Raw genomic sequence first — 9,690 nt, 5'->3', positions numbered from 1 at the left:
TGGTTTTGAGAATTTTGGTTAAGGAAGGAAACATGGATGCGCAGCTCGAATATGTTGGCAACAAAGCAGGTTTGTGCTGGTTTTTTTTTTTTTTTTTTCTAACTTCGGGCTCAAAAGTCGTTTTGAGTAGGAAACTTAAAAACAATTAAACAATTCTAAGTAAGTTTCAAAATAGACTAATTAATTATTTACTATCAGAGTAGCCAAAAAAAAAAACATTTACTATTAGAAATGGCCAATAAAAATCATTTACTATCAAAATTACAAGCCCCCAATAAAGTTACCTTTTTGCCCACTTTGACCAAAAATGTTTTGACCATTTTTCCATAAGTTTGTTCCTAATCTATAGGGGTTTCCGTGTAATTACCTTATATGGGTTCCCTGTAATTCTTGTAATTAGTTTTTTATTAGGTTTGCCTTTCCTAGTCGTATGTGAATGAATAAGAAGATAACTATTATGCCCACTATTGTATCTTGTGGCAGAGATGAATCAGGAAGTGATGGTTTTTGGAACATACAAAGCACACAACAAAAATAAAGATTTTCGGATGTCTACTTGGAGGATTATTGTTCTTAGAATCAATCTTCAGGGGCTGATTGTAAAGTAGAAAAACTTGAGGCTCCAACGCTCACTCCCCCAACAACTATAGACTTTTAGGGGGAGACAACGAAGGCTGAATCAGGCAATCAGCCATTTCATTGAGCAGTTGGTGGGGGCAGCCGCGCAGTGGGCAGGCTGGGCTGGGCAGCGGTGACTCGGTGACTTTGCGCAGTGGGCAGGCTGGGAGGTCGCCGTCCTGAGCTTAGGGGGGTCGCAGTGTTGCCGTCCATAGCTTCAGGGGCTTCGTGCTCCAGCCTTTGGGGGGTCGCCTGACCCGACCCCCTACCCATGAACGTGCGTTCGTTCCTGTTGATCACCTTTATCTTCTAGCTGCCGACGATCCACAGACCACAATATGCAAGTATCTCATGCCCTTTTTGGGGAGTAAACTGACACAATTACTATGGTCAACCTGGGTTCGAGCTCCAATGCCAAGACAATATCCCAGTGATTCATCACCATGAATATCAACCACAGAATTCTTGAAATGAACTCTGCTAATCCTTAGACTGTGTTAAAGTTGCTAAACATGATTATTGGGGTACTACCTGTCCCGAGAATTTAGTTAACACCGCCCTGAATTTCTCTCTGTTTAGTTTTAGTTATGGGCTTAGAACGGTGACCTTTTACAATGGATGCACTGTCCCTGCAAGGACTCCAACGATTCTACTCAACAGTCTTGAAATGTAAACAATTCAATCAACGATAGTAACTCAGTTTATCAAACAATTTATGTGGGCTGTGAAAATGAGGTGTTTGTTTCTGTTTTTGAGAAGGCTAATCTGGTATGAAGCATGGATACGGCGATACGATACGACATCACACGGCGATATGACAAATCTTTAAAAACTAGAATACGATACGTCATGGATACGGCAATTAAAAATATATATTAATATATAATAATAAAAATATGAATAATTTAAAACATACTTTAAATAACATAAAAATTCAAATTCATCATCCAAATTCAAATTCATTTCACTCAAACTCTAAAAACTTAAAAAGATCATCCAAATTTAAAACATCCAAACTCTAAGAAAATTAAAAAACATAAGTCTCAATCAACTTTAATATTCATAATGTCTTCCCCCGTAAATAAAGTAGCCTCCAATGATGGTTCATCAAGAGAAATACTAGCAATTTCAAGCATCTCAATACCTTCTTCACCCAAGTTATCAAATACATCTCCTCCAACATCCCACATTTGAGTAACACATTCTTTGCTCTTCCTTGATAAAAGATGAAGGTTATTATGCACAAATATCAAATCTTCAGCTCTTTGTGGTGTTAACTTGTTCATTCTTAAAGAGTGAATGAAACTATACGTAATCCAATTCCTTTCACAACATGAGGAAGAACAAGGTTGTCCAAGTAGCTTCAAAGCTATGGATTGGAGAGTTGGTGTGGAAGCTCCATGGACAATCACACACTATTGGTTCCATGAGAAACCTATCATTCATAGCATCAATAGCTCTAAAGTCACCCAAGCACATTGAAAAATAAGCATACTCCACATTGATATCTCTTCTAGCTTGCTCATCTGAAAAGTATTTCTCAAGACACTTTTTTTTTCCCTTGTAATCTCGACATCTTGGTGTGGAGCAACATGGCTAGGATCCTCTTGAAGCCATACTGGACTATAATACTTATAAGTAAAGAATGATATCATTTTACAAAATTATAATAAACAAGTTAAAAGTAAATTTTAAAGACTTTAAAAGAAAGAAGCACATAATACTTACCTAGGATTTAAAGAATGAGCCAAACAATATAGCGGTGTGCTACTCTTAGTCCATCGCTCCACTAAAATGATATACACCATATCAAAGAAGTCGCTATGTTCATGTAGTTGCACGTGCTCATTCTTATAGATAGCTGCCTTCACCTTCTCTATCATGGTATCCCACCACTCATAAACTAAGTGAAGACATGGTTTATTTGTGTCAGCCATCCTAATCATCTCATATATAGGAGCTGTAAAACAAAGTATATAATCAATCTCATCCCAAAAGTATTCATCCAATATATTTTGCTTCACTGCTCTTACTTTGCCTGGATCATCCTCTTTATATAAAGATCAGTTTGGACTAATCACCATTTGTTGTAGATCTTCCTTTACTTCCTTAAATCTTCTAATCATCACAAGTGTTGAAGCAAATCTGAAAATTGAAAAATTAATATAGCTCAAAAGTCAAAATTGACAAAAGAGAAAAGAAAAGGAAAAAAAAAAAACAGCAAATATAGAAAGGATTCGAAACAAACCTTGTTTCATCAATGGAGAGCAACTTCAATTTGCAGTGGTCCTTACACATAGCCAACCTCATACTATGGTTCACAACAAAATTTTTTATGAACCAAACATCACTAGCTTTTTCTGAAATCCAAGTACATTCATCATGCCAATCATCATTTATTTTTGGTGAGCATATGCTCTTCAAAGCAAGATTAAGGGTGTGAACCACACATGGTGTCCAAAAAATGTTGGGATATTTGGCCTCAACAACTAATCCAACAGCTCTACAAACGAGCGCATTGTCAGTGATTACTTGAACCACATTTTGATAATCAATTTCCTTAATGGATTCGATAAGGAAGTTGGCAATAAAATGTTTGTCCTTGTACTCTTCTTCACAATTAATTTCCTTCAAGAACATAGGCTTGCTTTCACAAGTTTCCATAACATTGATAAGTGATCTTCTTTGCGAATCTGTCCACATATCCATCACTACACACAATTACACCTTTAGTGCTCCATGTACTTTTGATTGGTTGCAAGCACCGCTCAATGTGGCTCTTCTCTTGTTGCAAAAAAGTAGTTCTTAGTGCATTGTAACCTGGTGGAATATATCCTGGAAGCGTAGAAGCACAAAGCTAGGAGTTTCGATAGTGTGGATTTTGTGCAAGGTGAAAGGACAATCCACCTGTATAAAACATCCTTGCAACTTCTGCATCACATCCTTCTTTAGCCTCCTTCTGAAAAGCTTTTTCAAGGGGCCCATTCATTGCTTGTCTCTTGTTTTGCTGAATATGCATAGGCACAAAATAACCCAAAAAACCATTTGTGAGCAAAGAAACTTGTCTTAGAGCTGCACTTTTCAACCTGTACTCACATTCTCTGACAAGTTTTTCCATTTCTGCATAAACTTCATCATTAACCTTGCTACAACTTGCAATTCCATTTCCCGACATTTTCAACAAAAGAAACTTGACTCTGGAGAAGGATCCTCTGTAAGTTTTATGACAAAAATTACATTCAAACATAGTGTTGCCTCCTCCGTTTTCCATTTTTCCAAGCCTCTTAACATACTTCCACAGTGGAGCATGATCATCTACCAAACTTTCAATATTCTCAGTAGGATTAACATTATTATTTGCATTATTTTCCGGATGACTCATTTTCCTGAATATGAATAGTTTATACAGTATAAACAATATAAAGAAAAATAACCTCATATGGAAATATAAAAAAAAATATATATATATTATATAATACCACAATCTGGAAACAACCAGTATTACAGACACCAGTTACTACTTAGGCACCTACCAGTAGATCGGTGTTGTCACTCGTTGGCGGTGTGGCGCAGGTCTCTCCATAACTCCGCTGATTCGGTGTCATCACTCATCGGCGTTGTGACGCAGATCGATCTCTTCACAGCTCCGTTGATGAAGTGGCTGAAGAACTGGGTTTCCAAGATGAAGAATTGGGTTTCCAAAATGAAGAACTGAAGAAGATGAAGTGGCAGACAGGCAGAGTCAATCTTTTTCATGATTTCACGGTAGAGGCTCTTTGTATCCTTCATCATCTCTTAATTGTGAAGTGGACAAATTAAATTCTCTTCATTTTCTTCAATTGGCTATTAAACGTATCCGATTTTTCGAATACCCCTGTCGAGAACAAAGGATATGCATATCCAACAAGTCAAATACACATCCATTGACCTAGCTAGATATGTATCCAACTCGTATCTATCCGTATCTAATGCGTATCCGTATCCGATACGGGATACGACACCAAAATAGCGTATCTATGATTCATAGCTGCTTTGGCTCTGGAAAATAATTAACACTACAAAAAAATTGGCCATCGATCAGCCACCATCCACTGTGTGTGCTGGTGGCTAATGGCGAGCTTTGCCCAATTTTCTCACCGATATCTATGTCTAACCTATCTAGCTACATTCGACCAAAAAAAAACCTCTATCTAACTACTTAGGTGGGTATAGGTCATTCACTCACAATTTTTGAAAAAATGGTGAGACAATCGGTTGACTTTTTACCATCCCTAATAAGTATAAAATAATCACCTACACATTAATTTCATATGTGATACCACTTGTAATGTAATTAAATATAGGGCAAACTGCAATTTAGTATCTCAAGTTTGTCTCCAATTGCAAGTTGGTACTCCCAATTTAATTTTCAACAATTCCGTACCCCAACTTCATTTTTCTGGCAAATACATACCTCCGTTAGACCCTTCCGTGTCTAAACCTCTTTAAGTGATGACTTAGCACACATGTGACGTATCGCTGGATGCCAAATGGTTGGACAAGAATGCATCTCGCCCAAACGAGCCACATCAGCCCTGACTCCCCTTCTTCCCTCCAAAATCTATGGACACTTGGACTGACACAGTGCCACGTCAGAATAAAAATAATTAAAAATAAAAAAAAAATCCACCTGCCTGCAAATTAATTAAAAACACACAACCTAAAAGTAATTAAAAACACACAATTTTTTTTTAAAAACCCACTCAACTGCAAATTAATTAAGATAACTAATTAAAATAAAAAACCCACAGAATTCCCAAACCCACACGCGATTATTCTTCCACATTCTCCAAAACTTCTTCATTTCCTCTAAAATTCCCAAATATGAAATCCCTAAACCCAATCGAAAACACTCAACTCCGAAGTTGCATGAACCCAAACCCAGATTCGTATATGGATCTGAGACGAAACACACCCGATTAAAGACAAAATAGTTTGAAATCCTTGAGTTAATTTGAAGGTTGCATACGTATTCAAAGCCCAATGGAGCACAAATTACAGTTCATCCCGTTAATTGAAACCACGACATTCCTTGAGATGACCATAACCACGACATTCCCCATTATGGTAAGCACTTAATTGAAACCCAATATTTATGTTTCTCTTAGTGTGCCTTGGGTCCTCACGTTATTCTCGAACTCATATATGTATAGAATTGTACACCTAGGAACAATAACAAGAGCATTAATCATGCTGATAACGTGTTATAAAATAAAGGAAAATATAGAGAGAACACCATAGAGAAGTAGAGAGAATTCAGAGTGTATTTTTCATTCACATAAGGCTTCTATTTATAAGTTCTTGGGTGACTAGAGATAAGCCTTTAAGGTCTCTTATTTTACATTGAATTTGACTTCTTTCTATTATCTATACAATTTGCTATAGATAAATACAAGAGATAATGTTAAACATGATAATGTACAACAACATAAATAATGATATTTACAATATTAATAATATTGAATTTTTTTTGCATTTTTTTTGGTGAAATGGGGGCAATTTATTTCACATTTTCCATGACAGTTGGTTAATACCTTTAAAAGTCTACCTATTTCCTGGAGCCAATTTTACAATGCGGTAACATTATGCCATATATAAAATGTAACAAAATTTAATTTTTTTAATTCCCTCATTTAACCCGCATTGATATTCAGGGAATTATAAATTGACCTAGATCAACAGTACAACATATTGAAAAATGTCATCTATCTTAATGGCATATTTATAATCTGCACTATTAAAAGTAGACATTGCATATTTTAAACAAAAGTATATATGTTCAATACCATCAGCAGAAGAAACAATTGTAAACATTCTTTACTGTATTAACAGATTCATGAGGTGCATAGCAAGGCAACAATCCATGTTCCTACATAATTCATACTTGTTTACACCCATATTTGATTTTGAGCCAAGCTCTTATCGCCAGGCCCAGAGTCAAACAAAAGCTCAGCTTTAGATTGAAGTTCGCAGCCCATGGTCAAACTCAAGCCCAAAAGCAGTTACAAATTCCAGAAGCTTCCTGGATAGTCTCTGCTGATTGAATTGTTTACATTACAAGTGATGGTGGATTCCTTTGCTTTTTGCCCAGATCAGCCCTATATGTAATTCGGGTATGTTTGTTTCTTGTCATTCTCTTCTAAATTAGAGATTGAGAAAGATGTTAGTATTTGTAGCATGTCTCTAATAAATGTGAGATTTACTTGTATATGTGGGTCTTACTTCTGTTAATTAGAGATGCATGTGGTACCAATGTGGTATATATAGAAAATGTGATACAATCTAGCATTATTCAGCTCATCTATACAAATGAACCTCATATCTATTAAAGAAGTGGCACACATGTAATATCAGTAATATGGTATAATAGTTTTATTCTTACTCATTAGAAATGACATATTGATGTATGCATTGTCAACAAGACATAATGGGTGGGACAATAAGGAATGGGGTAGAGGAATCCAATAGTCTGGTAAATTTTGACAACTCCCGGAGCCACTACGCCATCTGAAGCAGTTAAGCTTTCAAATAATAGATCATACTCCCCAAAATGGCGATCAATCGTCCTTTTAATAATTTTTCAAATATAAACTCTAAACTATAAATATTAGTCAAGCACTGAAGCCTTATAATCAAATGATTTGGATCATAAATACAATAGACCGCAAAAATAATTAAAGACACCATGTATTAAAGATACACTTGGCTGCCTTCCTCCCTTGACTTGTGGTGGAGGAAGGACGTACGGACCAGCGGACTATCAAGAAAAAAAAGACCAAATAGTTGGAGACTTGGCGCGACTACTAACATCATGACTCATGAGAAGGAAAGGCTTCCATCTCATTAGATGAATATTTCAAAGGCCTACAATTCAAACTTTAGCGCAACATTATATATTGATAAAAGAAAAGTAATAAATACGCAACCCATGTAGGCCATGTTAAGCTTTAAAGTTTCTTTTGTAAACATATGTAAGAACTGAAACATAAATTATGTAGCATACACAAATCAACAGATACAAGTATAACTCAAGATCAATATGATTCTACTGCTAAGCATATAACTGTAATATATAATTAACTACTAACCTGATGAAGACATACTGCTAGCAAATTAAATACCTCAAGTCAAGATGCTCAAGTCTTCTAGCCATCACAGCAATGAATTAACCTCTCACACAATGGGGCAGAGCTTATTGATTCTAAGTGTCAAGCTGTGTGACTAGGGACCTGTGCTTATATAGAGTACTCATAGATTCCTAGTTCCTCCCATCAAGGACTCCAGAATCCAATCCTAATAGGACTCTATAAAGACTTTGCTGGATCATTGCCTTGTTTATAGTATAAGGCCTTTAAGTAACTTAGTTTTCCTAGTCCAACTCAGATAAGTAATCTATTTAAGATGGACTTGTTGATTTATGTCTTATTAATAAACCTATTACTTGTATCTTAAGTATAAGTGTAATATTGACTCCGAGTAGAACAAGGCATCAGTCCATTTAATTCTTACATTCTCCCACTTGGACAAGCATTGTTCTTAATCATCACATTTACACAATACTGCAAGTAATCTGAATTTGCGCTGGTTTTATTATTTAACAAGACTTAGCTCAACTTTGTCAAGATATTATATTGAACACCAAATTATGAGATGCAATTAAGTCATTAAACTGCTTAATCCACTCATAGTCATTGATGCCAATACCATATCCCACATAAGTCATTTACAAGGCATGAAAATGAAAATTGGTTTACAAAGTAGCTGTGTTTTACACAGTATTAAACTTGTAAACTCGGTCCTTCTTAATGATTTTGCCTTCTCCAAATGCAAGATCACAAAATCTTATTAGCAAGATCTCTATACACATGCACAGACATTATGCCTTAATTATTGTCTGCATTATCTTAATGACAATGTCACAATCTATATAGGTACACATGTGAATACCACAATGTATGTATATATATACTTTAAAATTTAAACTGAAAAACCATATATATTAGAATTGAGCTGACAAACTGAAATCATGATAAGTCTAGTTCAATTTTAATATAACTGAAAAAATTCAAATAACCGAAATTGAATTTATGGCACTTATTGTCTGCCTTAACAACTGAAATGCAGAAAATCAGTAGTACTGATAGAACTGAAGCTCCCACTATTTCTAAAGCTCCCACTGAACTAAAGCATCTAAAAGTGAAGCATCCATATGTAAGTGATCATTAACCCTTCAGTTTACAAATATTTTAACTCCCACTAATCAAAAGGGTCTCAAAAAAGCCACTTATAAAGTAGAAATTTAATGAACACAATTTCTATGTTCAAAGAGACTACATGCACAACTATATTACACTTTTGAGCAAGAAACATAATATGCTACTGAATGTCCTTTATTGCATACTCAAAATAGTAAATAAAATATTTTGAATTCACCTAAAATATGCAAAACTAAGAAACTGATCTTGATCAAATACATAAGCATAAAGTGATACTTCCACATATGAATATAAGTTACGCCATCTACAAACTGAATCATAATGAATGCATATAATCGACCACAAGTGCTTTAATTATATATATATCATGGTCATGCACTGAATCAGTTAAGGCTAAAACACATTCATATACCAAGCAAATTACATCAAGCAATTTCCTACCTGTACCAAGCAAATTACATCAAGCAATTTCCTACCTGCCATAATAGTGCTCCATTGCTCAAATTAATTAAAAACGATAATCTAATTTATAGTCAAAATTCAAACTCTACATAAACTTCAATGAATATCTAAAGCCACATACCAGCATTAATGCCTACTTCAAATTTACATATAAATTTCATATATGTAATAAGTAAATGACCATAAACATAGCAGTTTCATCATGATCGATCATATAAACTGTTCAAGAAAAGCATTAACTTGATCTAAATGAAATTCGTCATATATAGTACTCACATAAATAAACATGATGGAAATCAACACACATGGATATATGAAATCGATCAGCAGACTTCAGATTAACTTTTCATAACAA

The 9,690-nt window shown here is 35.0% G+C and overlaps 1 pseudogene; it reads right to left on the bottom strand.

The window, feature by feature from the left end:
• Positions 1-1,661: 1,661 nt before the first annotated feature.
• Positions 1,662-3,793, bottom strand: LOC147286544 (uncharacterized; annotated as a pseudogene).
• Positions 3,794-9,690: the final 5,897 nt, after the last annotated feature.

The sequence above is a fragment of the Dryas octopetala genome, chromosome 4 (genome assembly GCF_963921425.1).
Source record: "Dryas octopetala chromosome 4, drDryOcto1.1, whole genome shotgun sequence".
Taxonomy (NCBI): domain Eukaryota; kingdom Viridiplantae; phylum Streptophyta; class Magnoliopsida; order Rosales; family Rosaceae; genus Dryas; species Dryas octopetala.
The sequence above is the reverse complement of the archived record's forward strand: the minus strand, read 5'-3'. Positions and strand labels throughout refer to the sequence as shown.